The sequence below is a fragment of the Aquila chrysaetos genome, chromosome 2 (assembly GCF_900496995.4).
Source record: "Aquila chrysaetos chrysaetos chromosome 2, bAquChr1.4, whole genome shotgun sequence".
Taxonomy (NCBI): Eukaryota; Metazoa; Chordata; class Aves; order Accipitriformes; family Accipitridae; genus Aquila; species Aquila chrysaetos.
The window spans coordinates 32,219,467-32,239,937 of record NC_044005.1 but is presented as its reverse complement, the minus strand read 5'-3'; the positions used below and the strand labels follow the sequence as shown (position 1 = coordinate 32,239,937).

The 20,471-nt window shown below is 35.1% G+C and overlaps 1 long non-coding RNA gene across 1 annotated transcript in view; it reads left to right on the top strand.

Moving 5' to 3' along the window:
- Window positions 1-19,102, top strand: part of LOC115338664 — a 30,797-nt gene extending 11,695 nt beyond the window's left edge. The window contains exons 2-3 of the long non-coding RNA XR_003922492.1: window positions 15,589-15,702; window positions 18,956-19,102. This is a non-coding gene — a long non-coding RNA (uncharacterized LOC115338664). The remainder of the gene's footprint in view (window positions 1-15,588; window positions 15,703-18,955) is intronic.
- The last annotated feature ends 1,369 nt before the right edge of the window (window positions 19,103-20,471 follow it).

The following is a 20,471-nucleotide window of genomic DNA, read 5'->3' as shown; positions in this document are numbered from 1 at the left end:
TCAATTAAATAGTGCCTTTCTATCTTCAGTTAAAACAAACTGTTTACTTATATTTGCTCAGTGTTTACTTCACAAGAGGTAGAGGACCCAAATACAACAGTAAAATAGGTGTCTTGGGATATAGCAGGGGTCAAAAAATTTAACCCAAGGAAGAAGGTCTAATCTTTTCGTTGCAAGAGAAGACTTTTTTTCCTTTGCCAAGTAAAAGGCGGCATTATAATGTTATTCATACCTCACGTGGTGTCCTAACAATTCCTCTATTCAAGCTGAAAGGGCTATATTCCCTTTGTTGCAAAGTATTAAATTTGTCCCTTGAGATTAGTGTGTAGGCAGTTTTAAAGGATGAAACAGGATTAGATAAGGTTTCTTACTAAGAAAGAGTTCTGAAACTGCTGCAAAAGCCTCTTGTGTTACATGTGCTGAAGAAACATCCTTTGTTTTAACACTTTGAATCACAAGTCAAATTTTTTAAATTATTAGTTGACAAAATGTTTCTTTACAGGGTTTTATGAAAGGCAAATAAAGTACAAATGGGGGAAAATGACAATTGCTTTAATTGTATTTGAATTTTTTTATATGAAATTTCCCTGCCATTTGTAATTTGAAATATATTCCTAAAGGTTGGTATAAAAAATTATAGTAATTCTACTTATTTTCTAAAATATTCAGTACATTTCTTCATTTCTTGCTGTGATTTAGAGAAAAAAATATTGTACCTTTATAACTTATGAACTGAGCCAAACAATTTTAGTCTAAAAAGCATCAAACCCCAAACGTCAAGGCGAGTAGTTCAGCTGTGTTCCACTCACTTGTATATAATTAATACCGTTGTGTACCACATGAAGACTTTCATGAATTTGATTACTGCATATTCAGTGAGTACAGTTTAAGCATTTCTACTTCTTTAAAAAAATCTACTTTTGAGGAATGAAACTATTCCTAATTAGTATCAAGGGGATTATTAGCATATGTATATTAAAAAGTAGGACAGGTTAAATGGACTATATGTTGCTTTTACCTAATGAGTTGACAAGAAAAGGCAGTTCCTTTTCTTTATCCCCCAAATTTCCACAAGCCACGTGGCCTTTGACCCCAGCCTTCCTCAAATCCCTGTTCTTGATTAGCTTTTCTGCAAGAAAGACTAGACAAATTCCTTTTGGTAGCCATCAATGGTCTTCCTCTAGTCATCAGAAAAAGTTGCTGAAGAATGATAAAGTCCCATCCAAGAGTGACGCACACCATACTACACATATAACAACCTTGCTGGCTTACGACTGTAGGGATGTAGGGATGCTGACTATGGGATCCTCATCCTTCCTGCTTGTCCCACTCTACAGTTCTTTTCCATTCATGTAGTCTACCACATTCATCCTGAATACAATGTTTGCATTCAGAAACTCTATGGAAAGAGTCTCAAGACTATTCTCAGTGTCACTGTAGAGTTCACTTGAAGGGTGGACTATAAGAACCATAGCAATTCACATTTCCTCTGTATCAAAATATCTCTTACCCTCAGCCATGAACTGGAGTACATCATTCCTGAATCTGAATGCCTGGCATGACCAAATGAATTTTTATAGCTTCATGGGTATAATTGCTTAAAAAATGTTAATATGTATAGGATCTCAAAAAGCTATTCTGACATTGTGATATGACTATTTAATCTGTTCCTTTTCCCCTTTTAAATGATAATTAAAAAAATAACTCCAGCAGATTGACATAAAAAGAACAACTATCACCTGCAATTAGAAGTTTTTCTGCACCTACACAAGAGAAGATGGTGTATTGCAGCCAGCTCTAAGTCTGCTGTTAAAATATATTCTTCACAATATGTACCAAATAAAAGTTAAACTATAAATATTAATGAAGATTGGAGAGGAAAAGAAAAGATGTTCTGTTGCTTAGTGCTCCATGCATTCAACAAAATCAGCATACTTTAAAATGAGTTGGATGACATGTCCCTTTTTCCTTTAAGTTAGACACAGCAAGATGTGACTCCTTCCCACACAAGGCTACTAGATCATAAAAATGTACATCATTAATGAAGTTAAGTGGCACTAGGTTTGTAATTTTCAAGGCACACATAAAAATGGTATGCTGTTATAATTCATGGACCATTATAATAGATATATTACCTTAATGTAATGCTCTGAAATGACTATCTTCATTTTCTATAGCTGGAAGAAAGCTCACTTAAAAAAAAAAAAAAAGTCACCTAAGAATGTTTCCAAGTATATAACTCGGGAACTTTTCTCTGCCTATCACTGAGATGACATAACATCATTAAAAGTGAATGTCCAATGTGCTCAAAAGCATTGTATGGCCATATGCTAAAATGTAAGGGAATAGGATTTTATTAAACTGATATATTTTAACATTATAGTCTCTATGCATTTCAGCTGACCACTGCAGCCACATCTAAGCGAGAAGATTTCTGAGCCTATGTGCAGCCTTGTATAGTTTTGTGGAAGTTTTGAGGTATGGTGTAAAACATATTACAAGGTTTATCACAAAGCATTTTTCAGTGAGTATTTCCTCAGAACATTTAGCCAAAAATTGATAAACACTGCAATGGTGGCAGGAATTGTGGGATAAGTGGCAGCTGTATTGAAGACTCAGGCCCAAACTCACGTGGTCTGCATCATTTGTAATACTATGATCAGTAATTATATTCCTCTGGCACTGGCAGTGTTTGGATTTCAAGGTGAATCAGTCCCTCAGACTAATTCCCTCTCTGTCCTCTGGGAGTTTTAATTATAGCCACAGGAGTATTTTTTGATGCCTCATCTCAGTTCTCCAAAATAAGGCAGGAAATGGTGTGTTAATAGGAAAAAAATGCCCTAAATACACTCTTCTTCCCATTGCAAATGCTGATAGAACAAAACAAAGTTAGTTGATATTCACGCTATAAATGTCTGTGCTACTGTCATACAGTGCAGTATGTGAACAAAATAATAAAAGATGATCTGTCAACAAGCTGCTCTCTTAAGTTGGTAATTATTTTGAATGACATCGTATCACATCTAAAATAAATTTAAACAGTATCAGCAAAGTACAAATACAACAATATCACACAGCTAAGATTAACAGCAATAGCTCTCATTCTAGTCAATACTTTTTGTAATATTTAGTTATTGTTTGGAAGAAAACCACTACCACCCAACAGTTTTCACATTAAATATAGACAAATAGTTTAAATTAAACATATGATATTCTATCATTTTACACAGGAAGTCATATTTATATATTTAGGCATTTAATTTCTTGAATTACAGGACACAATGGAAGTAAAGATATTCCTATATTTTCAAGTTCTCTTTTGATTGGTAAGGGACAGTGGAGGCCCATCTGTTTTGCAGCAAAGAAAGCCCCAAACCATCTGTGTAGAACCACATGCCAGCTAAAACACAGAGATATGCACAGTTTTTTGTTATGAAAAATTTTGCAGTATTTTTTTCCTGTATTAGTGTGAATAAATTAGCAACAACTAAATTAAAGAAATCTTCTGAGAACATATTAACTTTCTAGTGCACACTGGAAAATGTATCCATTTAGAAGTCATGAAACATTCATTGGCAGAATTTGTTCTTTCCTTTTTTGTTGTTATTAAGGCAGAGAAATCTTTATGTGTTTAATATAAGCATTTTTATTAACATGGTAATCAAAGTTAATTTACCTGAATTTTAGTATTTGTTTGTGGGATTTTCTTCAGAGAAAAACCCACATAATTACAACCGTGCTTATATATTGGCCTAATAACAGCATTTAAAAACTTGGGTCCATATGTTTCCTTTCTATCTTAAAAAAAAAAGCCAGAAGAGGGGAAACTCACCCATAAATGACTACAGCTTTGGCTAACCTGCAGGTTTATGTCATCTACCATTGAAACGGGTTTAAAAAGAAAAATTGTATGTGGAGAATAGTCTCTGAAATGAATAAACAGTGACAATTGTGCAGATTTCTGTCCCTCACTTGCCCTCACATAGGCACTGTGTTCTGTGTCAGGCAGAGGTAGCACTGTGAGCTCATTGACAGTTCATTAATGTTCAATATTTTCTTGACATCAGAGCAATCTTAGCCCAGTGGGCAGCAGTGGTCCTGAGAACTTCTGAAAGTCCTTGAAATAACTGCAAAAACCCAAGCAAAATGCACGAATAAACAGTCGTCTGTTGTTTCTGGGTATGTTAGTGGCCATACGCTGGCAAAGTAGCAGCCAGTTCTCAATTGTTTTCAGAGCCTAAATAAAATGTTTTTAAAATATAAGAATAAAATTATGACTTTGCAAAATGATCGGGCTGCTTCTATATAAATGTTTGCTTACCAGTTCTGAACACTGGGGAACTAAAAGGTGGTCCCTGGATTTTAACCAGAACATCTTTCAACTGAAGAGAGTTGAGCTATTCTAGTCTAGAACAAACAATTTGATCAGCACAGAGCTTTCACAAGCATGTTTTGGAGGAAGATACATGATGTAAAGAGCAGACATTTTCTAAGTTAGAAAGGCCATCACATCCTTTTGCTTGGATTCTCGATGACAAGCCAGATGTTGGAAGCTTCCAGCAAAGCTTCGAGATTTCGTTAAAACATTGAAACACTTATTTGGATTTAAACCTTCTAACTTGGACAGTGCGAGGACCAAGGAAAAGGCCCAACAGTTAATGTTTTCTGTCTTTCTAGAAATCTTGTTTGATTCTTTTTTTAATTCTGTTTTTACCACGGATCAGTAAAGATCAGCTTTCAACAAAGAAACTACTCATTCAGAAGTCATCTCTGAATTTGATTTAGAAGACTTCCTTGCAACAAGAATAAGATTTTGTCTCTGTACATGTGGTCTAGAGCACTCCTATGCAAGCAAGACAGCATTTCCAGTAATATAAAGTCTAATATTTATGGGTTTTATGGTTACTATATTACAATCCTAGTTCCTTTTAGTAAACAAACAAATATTATTGTTATGTCTTTACTCTTTTTCTCCATGTATGGAGAAATGGATGCTGTCAAAGTTTATCTTTTTGTAGTAGAATGATGGTGCCTGAATCCTGATTCTGGAACGGCTTGGTTTACTGTAGCAATCGTTACATAACTAGTCAAGTATTCATGTCAATGGGGTACATATACTAATACTACATTTTGTAAAGAAGAGAAATGATTGCTAATATAGAAAACTCAGGAACAGCAACCATTTTCTAATAGAGAACACTGAGATATGGAATTTGTTCTGATGTATCTGGGGGTAACTCCTCATAAATATAAAGTCCAGATGACTTGGTTGGATACTTTAGTGGAGAATTTCATCATTTAACAGAATCAAAAGGATTCATCTTCTTATAGGCCATATTGTAGCTTGTTTCTAACCACAATTAGATGATTGCAGAACCTGTGGCTACAGTTGCCTTTTGCACCATGCGCAATTGGGTAGGAAATACTTAGCAAATGCACACAGTTTTATGTTTGATAGCTGGTATTCCTTCCCAAACTTTATCAAAGATTCCAGCTTTAAATGGATTCATGCATGGATTGCCTACTGATCTACTTGCAGATCATTTAACTTTTACACAATATTAGCACATTTTTTCTATTACTGTCACTGGTACAAGGTTTGGATTTGTTTTGCAGTGGTATACAGATTTGTATTTCAATACAACATGCAGTCCTGCAGATTTAAATGATACTGAACTAGTTTTACTGAATTTGTCTATTCCATTAATTTAGAAGTCAAAAGTCCTATTGTAATTTTGTTTTGTTTCAAGGTAAAGATTCATTCAGATTAATAAAAGTAACAAAAAAAGTAACAAACTTATTTTGCACAACAACATCTCAACAAAAAGAAAAAAATCCTCAAACCTCCAGTCCGTTGGCATAATTTAGACACTTAAATAACAACAGAAAGATTATGATTGGGATTTTAATACTTTATTTGTAACAGCTTTTCTACACTGGCCTGTGAAAACTCATCCCAGGATATATTATTACCTTTGCACTAAACACATCCATGAATTTTTTTGTGTATTTATGTTGTAGTGCTGCAAACACTATCAGATACTGAATTCATTGATTTTCATGCTAAAAGGCATAGACTATTAATATTGCTTTAGGCTTCAAGTAATCATTTTGTGTTAGTAAAAAGTAAAGGAAATGTAAACACAAATAATGGTAGCTATGAACATACATTTAGGGCAAAGGTAGATCAACTGGCTCCTACATCCAAGACAACAAATTTGCAGAGCTGAGTCCATAGACAGAAACAAAGTGTGTAACTTTTGCCAACAGTGACTTCTGCTACTGTACTCCAAGGGAATTATCTGTTGATCAAAAGACCACTGAATGAACCTCAATATTTGCAGTTCTTCATAAGGATAAATGGGACCAATTCTAACACAATAAACAAAACTGAACGGATTTCGGAAAAGTAATTTCTTTCAACCAAGAGTTACAGCATTATCTTCTGTCTAACACTTTTCATTATGTTATACAAGATAACTTTGTGATCCTATAATTATTTTTACATTCATTATTTTAGAGTGTGTAGAATTTCCCCCCTCTTGCTAAATAATGAATGACCTGTTTTGAACTATACAAGAGTTTTGAAAGGAGAAACTATTCACACATGAAGGAGTTTGGAAAAGCTGTGATTTTCTGCTTGACTTAAAATCAGTTTATGATTCAGTTATAAGAAGGTTAATCAATCTGAACTAAAATGGAAAAGAATATACATAGAAATGCAAAAAGAGATCATTATTGAATAATATATTTATATGCATACAAAGTGATGAGACATTTTCTGTTTGTTCCTGTCATGAAACCTCTAATAGTTTTATACTTGCCATCTTTGGTTACCCATAACTGAGGAACACTGCTTTCAAACGAGACCCTGTTTTGCAATATGGCAGCTCCTAAGACATTCTTACACAAACCCATATGAATTAAATAAGGAATCCACCCAGCTCTTGACAATAGTGCTTTAAAAGCAAATTTATAGAAATTATTTTAATGCAATAGCAATTAGCAAGCTTGATATAAGAAATAATAAGCCAAAGCAGACAAAACATTTCTCTTTTAAAAAGCAAACTTATTTCAAATTTCAGCTTCCATTAAGGTTAGTTCTCCTGTATAAAGGAAATATAATTAGATTTCTTTTTCAAGGAAGAATACAATGTCATGTCTCAAAAAAAATTTCTTTTCTCAGGAGTTCTTTACAAAACACAAAAGTCTAATGAGATATTTACCTGTATTAGTCAAGGCTATACCCATATACCCACAGTGTATGTGCTTGTTAAAGCCTTCCAGTCATTCTAGGCTTAGGGAAATAGTGTCCAAATGTACCATATTTAGCTTCTATCTCAAATTCTCCCGAGCTGTCAATTTAGGTGTTAAAGAGACCATTTGTAAAGCTTGGCTGGGAATTGCCATTATTGACTGGAATGTGTGTTTATCATTACATTCAATGATGAAAGTGGAACATGTAGCATATGAATAAATGTCAGCAGATGTTTCTTTTAAATGGCCTGATTTCAACCTCCTGTTGTTTGTCTTGAATACAAATATTAAAAAAGAGAAAAAGGCAGAATTTTTTATGACATAAGTGCAAGGGTAGTTATATTAAAAAACAACAAAAATAATGATGAAAGTCACAGAAGAACGAGGAAAGTATAATTAATAAGAATTATGTTGACGCTCTCATGCTACTATCTGGTTTGATATTATAAAAGACACAAGAACAGCAGTTCAGTGTGGGCTATATCACTCTGTAGTTACTCCATAAGAAGTAAGGAAGACTCACAGGATCTATTCTCAGCAGCATATTACATGAAGTTCAAGAATTTTTTTAATTTTGTAGCATTGTTAGAAAACTCCTTGCTTAAACTCAAAGCACTAAGAAAAAGGGGCTCTCACAGAAAAGACGTCTCTATGTACATTATTCCTGTTTGCAAAAGCAAATATTCCCTTTAAAATAGTAATAATTCTTTAAGCCCTTGAAAGATTCTCACCAGTTCCAACAGGTGATACTCATCACTGCAAAATTAAAACTTGAATGTGTAAACGTTTCTACAGTGTGTGGAAATGCAAATAAAGGATTTACATAGACCTCCTCTTTTTCTCCCCATTCTTTTTTTTTAGAACAGTAAAGTATGATTACTATAAGAAACAGTATACAACTGTCTGCTACCAGAACCATATTCTGCTGCTCTGCCTCACATGGTGGTGTCCCATTGAGCTCCATGGGACTACCCTGAGAGTAAAATAATGCTCAGTGTGAGCAGTGAAGGCAGAATCTGGCAGGAATTAGTATGCAGCACTGTAAACTCAGCAGTATTCCAACTAAATCAATAAAGTGAACAGAGACGAAATCAAATCAGCCTTGTGTTTACTGGAATGTGTTGCATTTTGTATCTATCTAAATTACAATATGCTATCGAGGTGTTGAATATCTGAGGCTCTCTGTCTTTACTAAGACATGCAGGTGCTCAATGACATTGTAAATCTCATTTTTAGTAAACAGAATAGCTTTACCATGATTATAGTCCGTATTTGGGTGTTATTGGAAATCTACCGGTTTGAGAGGGGATTTAGGAAAAAAAACCACCTTCTTTTGATGCAAGTCATTGTTTCAGTATGTTCCTATTAAAGAAAATATTTCATACCTTGAAGTCTAAAGTACTAAATATATGGTATATTTCTATAAGACTATATCTAATGACTGTAATGGGTGCATATTTTGTAATTAAATACTGAGGACTATCTCCAATTCCTATCTGGAAATATATTATGTATTTACTAAAAGTTTCATGGAAATCACATGTGAACTTTGAATTAAGATAGAAAGGCTGGAGTAACCCCCTTGCTATGCATTTTTCTCAGCTGACCTTCATATTGATTATGTCCTCATTACAGCAAGTGGAAAAGAGCATCGCATATCACCTAGACAAGATCATGATTTTTACAAATGTAACTGCACATATAGCTAACTGTTAACAGATGAGTAATATATATCTTTAGTAGTGTATAGGCTACAATCCGATTCTCAATATCTTCACAGTTCAGGGATATGTTCTTTACCCGTTTGTCTGGTAATAGCACTATTGGTCAGTTGCTTATTGGATCAGGTAACAGTAATTTTGGCCAGCTGCTTACTAGAGCTACGGGAAAATTATTCTACATTTATTCACTTTTCCTTTTGATAAAAGTTTTTAAAATATGCTTTAAAACTTATGCAGTATCACAGTTAGGAGGAAAGCCCAGTTTATAAAAGGAAGACAATATAAGAAATAATAGTTTTTAGGCCTATGATTTTTAAAAAATAATCTCTAAACCACTGAAATCTTACTTTAAATAAGTAAGGAATTATTTAGTGCTGCCAAGTATGAGTGAACTTCTCTACCTCCATCTCATTTTAGTGCAATACACACAAATGGTGATGCACTCAAAACTCACTTTATGGAAATTTATTTCTTCTCTTAAAGCAGTGGGCCAGGAACCACAAGGTTACAGCATATATTCAACTGCTATCCTTTCCCAGTGGTGGTGATGAGCTGAGAGTTGACCAAGTATTTGTGTATCAGCATAGAGTAAAGACAAATACAGTACAGGGATACCTGAGTAAATATAAAATATAATAACAAATTTTAACTGAAAAAATAAATATATTTGATAGTAGTTAAGACTTTGTGCTGGTTTTGGCTGGGGTAGAGTTAATTTTCCTCATAGCAGCTAGTATGGGGCTATGTTTTGGATTTGTGCTGAAAACAGTGTTGATAACACAGGGATGTTTTCGTTACTGCTGAGCAGTGCTTACCCAGCGCCAAGGACTTTTCTGCTCCTCACCCCACCCCACCAGCGAGCAGGCTGGGGGTGCACAAGGAGTTGGGAGGGGACACAGCTGGGACAGCTGACCCCAGCTGACCCAAGGGATATTCCAGACCATATGACGTCATGCTCAGCATACAAAGCTGGGGGAAGAAGAAGGAAGGGGGGGATGTTCGGAGTGATGGCGTTTGTCTTCCCAAGTGACCGTTACGCGTGATGGAGCCCTGCTGTCCTGGAGATGGGTGAACACCTGCCTGCCCATGGGAAGTGGTGAATGAATTCCTTGTTTTGCTTTGCTTGCGTGTGCGGCTTTTGCTTTGCCTATTAAACTGTCTTTCTCTCAGCCCATGAGTTTTCTCACTTTTACCCTTCTGATTCTCTCCCCCATCCCACCCAAGGGGAGTGAGTGAGTGGCTGCGTGGTGCTTAGTTGCCAGCTGGGGTTAGCCATGACAGACTTACTGAATAAAAGTGTTGCCTAACTTCAACTAACAAGTGAGAAAGCAGAGCAATAATTGCAATTTAATTATCTTGTTCTCCATTCTGGAGTTTAATAAGCAGATCAATAATGTTATCTCTATAATTGCATTCCAAGAATATCATGCTAGTTGTTTTTGCACTTCATACACTACAACATTTCCTCTTAAGATGTTTTCAGAGTGTTTACAGTCATTTCTGTTCTTAGGCCTAGATTCATCAAAACACTGAGCTTATACTTAGCATTATTTCCACAGCATGAGTAGTATATTTATATGTATTTATAAATGTTTTCTGGAATAGAGTTAGTTATAAACATGCAAAATGATTTGATGAATTTGAAACAAAAACTAAAAACCCAATATAAATTGACAAAATATGCTGTTTCTTTTGGAGTATCCTCAAATAAGAATAACTTCATATGATTTAAAGTCATGATATAAAAATATATGGATTAGGATATGCTCTCTATGTTTAGAAAATATTTAATTTAAGATTATCTACAGAATTAAATGTAGACTTCTTTCCAGGTTCACCCTTTAAAAATCTATAGGTAGTGTTGACATTCAACAATCAGAAAGCAAGGAAGGAAACTAAGAGGGAGGCTGCATTTTCCCTATCTGCTTAGATCTTGGCACATTCACTCTTCAATTGCTCCTCACCCTTCAGATAAGCTTGAAACCAAACTTCAACCTTTCAGCACTATGCCCACTTCACACATTCCTTCACTTCAGCAGTTAACTCTTACCCCCTTGAACCAAACCGAAACACCTACACAAAAATCCTTCCACTTCTAAAGAAACAATAACTGTAGGTCAAGGTCACTTCAGAATGACTTAAACTTCTTTTTTCTCTCCTGCAAGTTATTTCACTTCCTCTTTTGCCACAGAGGTTTTGGAAATGTTTATGTGCTTCCTCCCCACTTACCCCAGTAATATTTTAGACTGATAGATATAATTCTGAAGAATCTAGAGGGCTTTTTCATAGAATATTGGAAGTGACAAGGAATGTCTTGTGGAGCTGCAGAATTTGTGAGAGCAATAGTCTGATGTGACATGTAGTGTGAAAGTACACAGAATAAAGCATCACCTTTGCAGGAGACTTGTGTTGCACTGATTAGGTGCACTAATTTTTCATTTAAGCAGTCTTCAATATAAACCAACAAAGTTTTTGGATGTTGGGTTGAATATTAATTAACAGCTTGTTATTTGGCACAGTTCCAGGAAATCTCTTTCCTCTGTTACCCTGCCTCTGCCTTGTTGAAGGGGCATTGGCAGAGGAATATTACTCCCATTAAATCTGCTGATTTTCCTATTTCTTCTCACAAACTACTCCTAGATAGGGTTTAGCATCCTGATTCTTAATTTTCTAGTCCAACAACAAGTGTTTATATGCATTATTGAGGAAATTGTACACAACTCTCAGATTTTATCCATAAGAATAGCTTGAGATTTATTACTTTTGATCTTTGTCCAAATCTTCTTGTATCTCACACTTGTGCAACCTTCTCCCAAAGAGAAACCTTTCCTATTCTGAGTATGTACAATTGTATTTTTTGTTAAAAAAAATAGTGTCTGATATATTACTTTTTTAATAGTCAAGATGTATATTGTTCTTTTTGCTCTTGGCTTCTGTTTAAAATTGTGGCAGCTTTAAATAGTTACAGTTGAGCTAATGCAAAAAGTCAAAAGTAAAAGATGAGGGGGTTCACTCCTTTTTCTGGTTCACAAATATCAGCTTAGCTTGTGGCTGATACCAGTTGCAGCTGTAATGCATATGATTCTCCTGCTGAGTCTCCCAATCTGTCATAAATTAGCTGGAAGTTGCAAGGAATAAGCAAAAGTCCCCTTTATTCCTACAGGATGCCTATTCTTTAGGGCTGAGACATGATCTAGAACTAGCAAATATCCTCTGAAAGTCTAGGGACAATTGCAAAGAGCAAGTATTGTATGATATTAAGAAACAGAGCTCAGAGTCCATGGCTAGACTCCCCAGACACGCACAGCCCTGTGACTAAAGTCCTTTCCTAAGGCAATGGAGCCATGGATGACAACCCATTTCCCAACTAAGTGTTCCAAACATTATGTTAGTGTAGAAAAGGCAGGTAACATTTCCTCCCTTTCAACACGCACTTTAAAAAGATTGAGTCCCCTTAGGAGCCCTGCCTCAGGAGAAACTTCTGTAGTTAGAGGTCACCCAAATAAGTGGAAGCAGACCACTTGCAGTGAGGTGCCTACACAGCAGAGAGGTTTGGTTTTCTTTGTCTCTCATTTCTCATTCTGCTTAACTTTCCTTATGGGCTACCTCCAGGCAGTTCCGTGACTGGTGAATGAGAAGTACCAAAGACATGTTTATGTTTTAGTCATGGGAACACCCACACTGTTGCAATAAGCAAGCAGTCTAATTCTTATCCTTACATATGTTAAGTGAGGTGGACCAAAAGAATGAAGGTCTAGATAAAACAGAAACAGGGATATAACTGCCCAGCCTCTCTGTAACAGGCAGAACTGAAGTATATCGTAACCCATTTTTGTGCAAGTCTGGTCTGGAGAAGGTGTTTTGGTGTGAATCAGCACGCTTCTGCTCCTGAGTACAATTAACTATATTTTCTATTGTCCCAAGCCACATATTTGTCAGTCTCATTCTTTAACTGAATGCATGACTATATCACTCATGGTACCTCTCGAAGTAAAAGTGTGATTATCATGCAGTGTCTCCATATAGGCAAACCACACACTGCAGGAATTTTTATGCTACTATTGATTTACAATCATTTTCTTGATTCAGATGACCTGAAATCATAACTTCTCTTCTATGTTCTTTTTAAATTTCTCCTTATGTACATTGGAGTGTTTTCATCCATCTTGCAAGATACCTGACTTGCAAGATTTTTTTATCCCATTACATTTTTTTCTTCTTTTAATATGCATATTTTACTCCCCTTGACAATGCACTCATACTGAAGAAAGAATAGACACCTTAATCCTGCTTGGCAAGATTTCCCTTTTAAGCTTTAGTCCCAACCAGGCATGGATAGTGTTTGTTGACCTTTTGCACCAGACCAATCAGTCTATTGTGGTCTAAAGTAAGACTTCCTTTTCTTGGCAGGCAGCAAGGCAGAGTTTGGTGACGAAGCCTTTGAAGTATAGCATCTGAAGCCCCAAGTATAAAAGCTGCTTGAGCACCCATGTCAGTAGCAAATGTTGCTACATTTTTTTCATTGTAGTATAATTTCAAATACTTTGAAAATTTTTGAATGTTTAAAAAGTTCTGTTCTAGAGAAGGATTAATGAGTAAGTCTCCAAGAGTTGTTGTGTATTTCCATTAGACCTGATTCTCTCCAGGTTGAATTCAGCAGTCAAATGTCAGTAACTTCAATAGCACCAGGATAAAACCCAATGCCATCCTTGTGTCAATATGTGAAGAACAAACTCTTTTTTAAAATCAATTTAACTCCTCAAAGAAACTTAGTAGGAAGAGGTCTGGGGTGTTTAAATGCTCTTAATGTTAATAAGGCTTGCCCATTGCTTTACACACTGTGCATTAACAGAACAGAGATCTCAGTAGTTTAGGAGACAAAAAGGAATAACTCTTTGTTAAGTCTTTTCCAAATTCACTAATATAAATGCCCATCTGCCTCTAGGGGCGGGGGGGTGGGAATGAAATGATACTTGAAATTTCAGTATGATATATTATATAAATTATAAAAATGGTTCCAAATAGTCACCACGTTTATAAGTTATATGACAAGAGAGAGAGAAAAGAAAAATATTAATTTATATCACTACATTTCCTGAAAGAATTTGATAGTTGTCAGTTTGTTCATGCAGCTTAAGTAATTACATGAGTTATGATCAGTTATTTAAAATATTTTTAGAAAAAAAAAGGCTTACTACCACGCTTAACAACACAAAGCACTATTAGCCACAGGTATGATCAAGAAAATTGAAATTGTAAAGATAAAGAAAAGACTTGTGTACCCCGTTCAATATGAATTTAATTGGTGTACAAAAATCTTGCAATATCTATTTTAAGGATACATGATCTGGTCTAAATGGACAGCTTACTATGTAAGAATGGGAACAAACCAGTTGTGGGTTTTGCTGTACTCTAATTTACAGCATCTGAGTGCGGAACAGGAATCTATAATAGTATTATAGTATGGTTTTGTAATCTTTCATTTTGTCATTTCCCCATTTTGTCTTCTTCTTTTCCCCTCTCCCAAGTCTATCTGCCTCTGATGATGAGTTTACAGTCTAAAATGCTACCACTTCCAATGAAGTATTATTCTATGGATAGTTCTTGCTCTTTCGTCATTTGGTTTATCTCCATGACGTAAAAGGGAAGCCTACCAGTAGCTCCAGTTATTCCCCATAAGGGAGGAACTAGACGTAAGAGAAGAAGAGAGACTTTAAAAAGTCAAGACAGTACAGAGCCCATGTTCTCACGCTTATAACATGACAACATCGAGAAGGATATTGATTGAGTGATAAGAGCCTCATGGTCTCCTCCCCTTTTGTAAGGAGCTCTGAATGCACTGTTCTAATTACAAAACAGACTCTTGCCAAGGTCATGGATGAGAAAGATGATACCTAGCTTTCCCATGAGCTTGTTCAGTGCCTTATTTGAATAATGAGATTTTAGGATCTTCAGTTAGGTTTCTACCCCATACATTAAGAGAGTAATCTTGTGCAGCTACCAATATATTTTTCAGAGAATAAAGTTCATGAGTTTGCAGAAAATGGATACAATATATGCTATGATAATCAGCACTGTGGTACTCTCAGGTTGTGAATGTTCCATTCCATGTTTTTTGCACATATGCCATATGGCATTACATTGGCTCTATACCCACACTGTACCTTGGATGTCCACCTGTAAAGGGAGGGCTCTTTACATGATGCTCCTTGCATCAAGACAGAATTACAAAATAAATGAATGGTCATCTTTCCTGAACATCCACACATGCCTTTTAAGTTACATCATGCTCTAATGATAAGACACTTGGTCAGTTAAAAGGAATGGCCAGGTTAACACAAACTTTGAAAAATTCAGACTGGTTTATTAATTTAATTGTTTACTGAACTAGCCCCTGTGGGCTTTTTCCTATGAAATGGAATTTTTCCCTCTCCTCTTCTTATCTTTGATTCTTGCTTGGTTATTTGATATGCTTTTGTTTTATTTATTTTTTAAAAGATCAGAGGATCAGATCATCATTCCTGCTATTTTATTTCTGCTCTATTTCTCTTAGCAAACTATTTTTACTGTTCTTCATAGTAATTTTCATTGTCCTATCTCACTTTCCTAGAACCACTGGAAATGGACTGCTTTCCTTTTTTTTGTACCCCTCTGCTCAATAAAAGCAATCGGCTGAGGATGATAATTAGACAATTGCAACAACGCAGCCAGCATTAATACATTTGTAAGTATGTAGGATCCAATGCAATATGCAGGACCTAAAGCAACAATAAAGGGAATTTTTCTGCATAGGCCGAGGTTATATCAAAGGATGTACTGCTTTGGGCTTGTAATGAATTATATTGCACAACACAATGCAGAATGAAAGGACTTGACCTTTGTGCCATAAATAGCAGTATGTGACTTTGTGTTTTGCATCAAGACTAGCAGGGTCTGAAGATCTGCTACAAGTAGAATGTGCTTTTCCACCTTTTTACATGAAAATGTTAAAATTAAACATTATACCATTATACGTGCAAAGTTACTCAGTCATGTTCAACTCTGGGATAATGTATAATGGCATATTGCTAAAGATTATTTTAACCCCTTATTTCTATGAACAATCATGAAAAACCTACCATATTATACCAAATGAATGGCACACACAGTCTCGTTTTTGATGGACAGGAGGACTGGAGAGAGGGAAAAGGAAGTGGAGTTAAACACAGTCTTTCCATAAACTCGTATAGAATACAATTTTCTGGTATTCTGTAAATCGATATTTTCCTATAAACCTTTTCATGTTTATGGCTATAAAGATATGTTTTTCATACAATAACACATTTTGTAATAATAATGAGATCCTCTGATCATTTTCCTCCCTATTATTGGATAGCACTTCCAGCACTATGCAAGCACAGTTGGCTACCCAGGGACCCTGATGCCAAGTTGCGGAGGATATTCTTGTAGCAGTGACAAATAGCTTGCTGGTGGGCTGTGCAGAGTGTTGTTCTGGCAGCAATGAAGTTGTCTATGTGTCTGTCACTTGGTTAGGCTACAGAAAGTCTAGGTGGTTTGATTTTTTTTTTCCGCCTTTGGAGAACTTTGTTTTAAACTTGCATGTCTTTCTGGTGAATTAGTTCGTTTGACAGCAAGGTTCTTAGCAGACCCCTCACAAGTGTTACATGTGAGTACCTATATGATGAAAGAGAGAAAAAATCTTCACAGTGCCATACTTGTTTTCCATACAAACCTACATGCTGCCATTACAGCCACCCACATATCGTTTGACAACTCACTTACGCATCAAGCATCTTAATGAATCAGGACTAAGCAACACAGTGTCCCTGTGTAAAGCCACATATTTTAAATGTTATTCTGACTTTATGCCTTTCCGGTGAAAAATTTGGGTAGACTGTGTGATCTGTAAACAAGAATTCAGGGACAGGTTCTGTTTTACTGCTTATATTTCTCATATTGACAGCATTCTATGTTATTGATTTAATTTTAAAAATACAATTAGTAAAGTCTGCTGATTACAAAAACCCCAACAACTCTTAGCAGATAAATTAGCTTGTAGACATATACAGGCAATCCCTACAGTGTCTTTTGACTACCTAAGAAAGTATATAATTTAAAGCTTCTAGATAATTTGTGGGTAAAATACAAGCTAGCTGACACTGCTGGCTAAAAAATAAATACTCCTCCTATTTTACTTCTGAGTTTATAGTTAAGGGTAAATATGAAATTTAAATAAAAACCAAAATAACAAATATATAAGTTATTGTATTTAAAAACAGGAAACAAAGCCATCAATATTTGTATAAAGATGCAGGAACAATTTAAAATTCTTTGGAATGAGAACAGATCTATTATATAAAAGCTCTGCTGAATGATGTAAGTCTAGACTAAGTAAAAGGAAGTAAACGCTATTTTCATGAAAGTCAATATACAATGGCAGTGGTTTAAAAGGGCCTAACAGGCTTTTAATCTTATAAAGAAAAAAATGTTTATTTTTGTTCTTTTGGTGTATATAGATGTATTTGCTGATTTGATTATCCATATTGGCAGATCAGGTTAAACGGACTTTGAAACAGTCTTACATTCTTTAGTAGATTATGTCACTGTACTGGTTTTACGTTCACAAAAATGTTTCTAATTTTTTTTTTTTTAATTCCCAATATAAAAAGAAAAAAAATCCTACTGCTGGTAGTTAGAAAAATAATCAAAGAACTCTAAGTATAAGGACTTGGAAGAGATGTTGAAAGGTATTTTAACATTGTAAATTAAGGGTACAGAGAGGAAATTTCAACTAAAAGTGATGTTTGAGTTAGTTTGTTTTCATTGTGACCAGTGATAGTACTTAAGTCAGCCTTCTAGACTACATGGGTATTACTAAACTAAACTCATCAAATTTGCAACTATATCTTTGCCAGAAACATTTTTGAAAGGAGCCGACAGCAGAGATTTTCTAGCTTTCATCACTTAGAAGCACAGAGTGAGACTATTGATCCTAAAATTGCTGGGATTTTCGAAGGAGACTGCTTGTTTGTTCTGTGCTGTTGTCACTGAAGTGGTTAAAACTTTGTTTGTTTGTTTTGTTTCTGTATGGCTCTTAATGGATTAAGCTTTCCAGCTTTCACCAAAGCTGAAACTGTTTATTAAAGTATCAAGACATAAACTAACCTCTGAGAATTTTAACAAACTATATGAGGCCATGCAGTCCTAATGACCTATCCATGTGGATCCTTTTGAAGGCTTTGGTGTGTTTGTTTTTGCAACTCATACCATACCGAATTATTTTAGTTGTTTTGGGGAAAACAAGTCTACGAGAAGTTGGACGTTATAATAAATTTTTTTCTCTCACAGGTTTTATGTAGGTGCTCTAAGTGCTTTATCAAATCATCAACATGAACAGAATATTGCAATGAAATATTTATAGTCTTTTATTGGCACTAAATGTTTTATTATTTATGGTGTTTACTACAAAAGTGACCAAAAGAAAACCTCAGTGGTAATTAACCCAATAGACAAGCCCTGTTCTAAAAAGTCAGCAATCTAAAAAGCCAGAGTGGATATGAACAGGGATACTCTAGAGCTCTGAAGATAACATCAAATATATTTAAGGAGTAGATTAGATTTGTTGCTTTTACAATCAGATTTAACCAAGTTTTCAACAGAAAAGTTTAAAAGCCCATTTCAGAGTAACACAATAGCCTACTGGATATAGAGCTGATGGAGTATATAATTCACAAAATGACTAATTATGGGAGACCAAGCAGAATCCTTTGATTTCCAAATTTTAACAGATCCACAAGTTTATTGTGCTACCAAGTATTATTCTCATTTCAACAGCAGGAACAGGTTACCTTGCTGTAAGACCAGATGTTTATTCAAACAGTTAAAAACTCTTCCAAAACTGTTGAGGAAGGGCTTCAACTCCAAATTTCTCAATAAAAATTAAAGAAATATTAAAATCCAATTACTGTTTTTTTCAGGTGGAGATATGTACCCTCACAAGATATTAGGACACAACCATTCTATTCAAAGAGGCTACCATTAGACTTCCTCATTACAGGCTTTTGCACAGTACGTGATATGTGGAGCCTAAAGAGAGGCAAAAAATAAAAGTGCATAATGGGAAATCTGAATCTCAACATGTGTTGTTATTTTAATGATTTGTATTGCTATCTAGTCCCAGCTAGAGGTAGTCTTATGCCAGAGAACATCCAGATACACAGTGTTTGTCTCAGAAAATTTCAGTATAAGACATTAAAAAGACTGTGCCAAGGTAAGAAAAGATGCGTGTGCATGGGAAAAGTTATTTGATATCAACTACTCAATGAGATTATAATTATTTTTGAAAAGTACTCCACCTTGCTTGGTGTATATATTTCTAATACCTTCAGTGAATTATTTTACACTTACATGCCTTTTAATACCACATACACATATGCATAGTATTGAACAAACGATTTCAACTTCCATTTCTCCTTACCTGTTCAGCCATTCCTTAACAACTAGTGTTCTAGAACAGAAATCAATAAATATTATGTACCAATATTTAGAAACTGTATTGTTTTTATATGCACATATGTCTCTCAAAAGCTTTGGAATTCTGGAGAAACCCTCAAAAGTCCTGCTATTAAGTAGTGTTAATTGAATTAAACCCCAAAAGTATGGAAGCCTGGCATAAACAAAAGTGCTTTTGAATGAGACTATATTTGAAGAGTCATTGATTTTAGTATAGGCTAATAATGTATTTATGATGTCTCTGCTATTTTAGACAAAATCTCTCTCACTTTCATTGGAGAAATAATTATCATTGGAATATTTCAGATCCTAATATTGAGAGATGCTGTTTAAGTAAGTGCAATACATCGAAGTTGCACAATTTTTTTTTGCTCGTATAGCAGTGCAGGAAGAAAAATGAATTACTCCTCAACATTTTTGCTGAGGTAACATTATAGGAAGTCTTGTCCCAAGCTCTTAATAAGAACTTTCAAAACACTAAAAGGCAGTTTTAGGTATTTTGGGGGTTGGATAAATAAGAAAATGATAAATAAAAAATATGAGCAGCATCAGGAATTGCCACTGTTTCTCTGTCTAACTACTATGAAAAGGTTATTTATTACAGATATCCCATTATAAGCACTTCTGTAGGAAAAGTCTGAAACTGACATAAGCTTTATGATTTAGTTTGTGGAAAATACATACACTGAAACCTCCATAAATAATTGCAAGGCTCATGCAGCTTGAGCAGTAAAAACAGGCTCAGCCGCTGAGGGCTCTAAAAACCTCATATTCTGTGTGAACATCACACATGGATGTATGTAACATTGAGTGGGTTGCACATCCATGATGGCACAAGGAATTGGAGGAAAGTGATTAGGACCTAAAGTTTTGTAAACATTATTCTCAAAACAACTGTCTGACTCCAGTGAGAAAAAACACAAGTACAGTTACAGGACTGGGCCCATACGGGGATATTATGAGAAAAATAGATTTCCATTA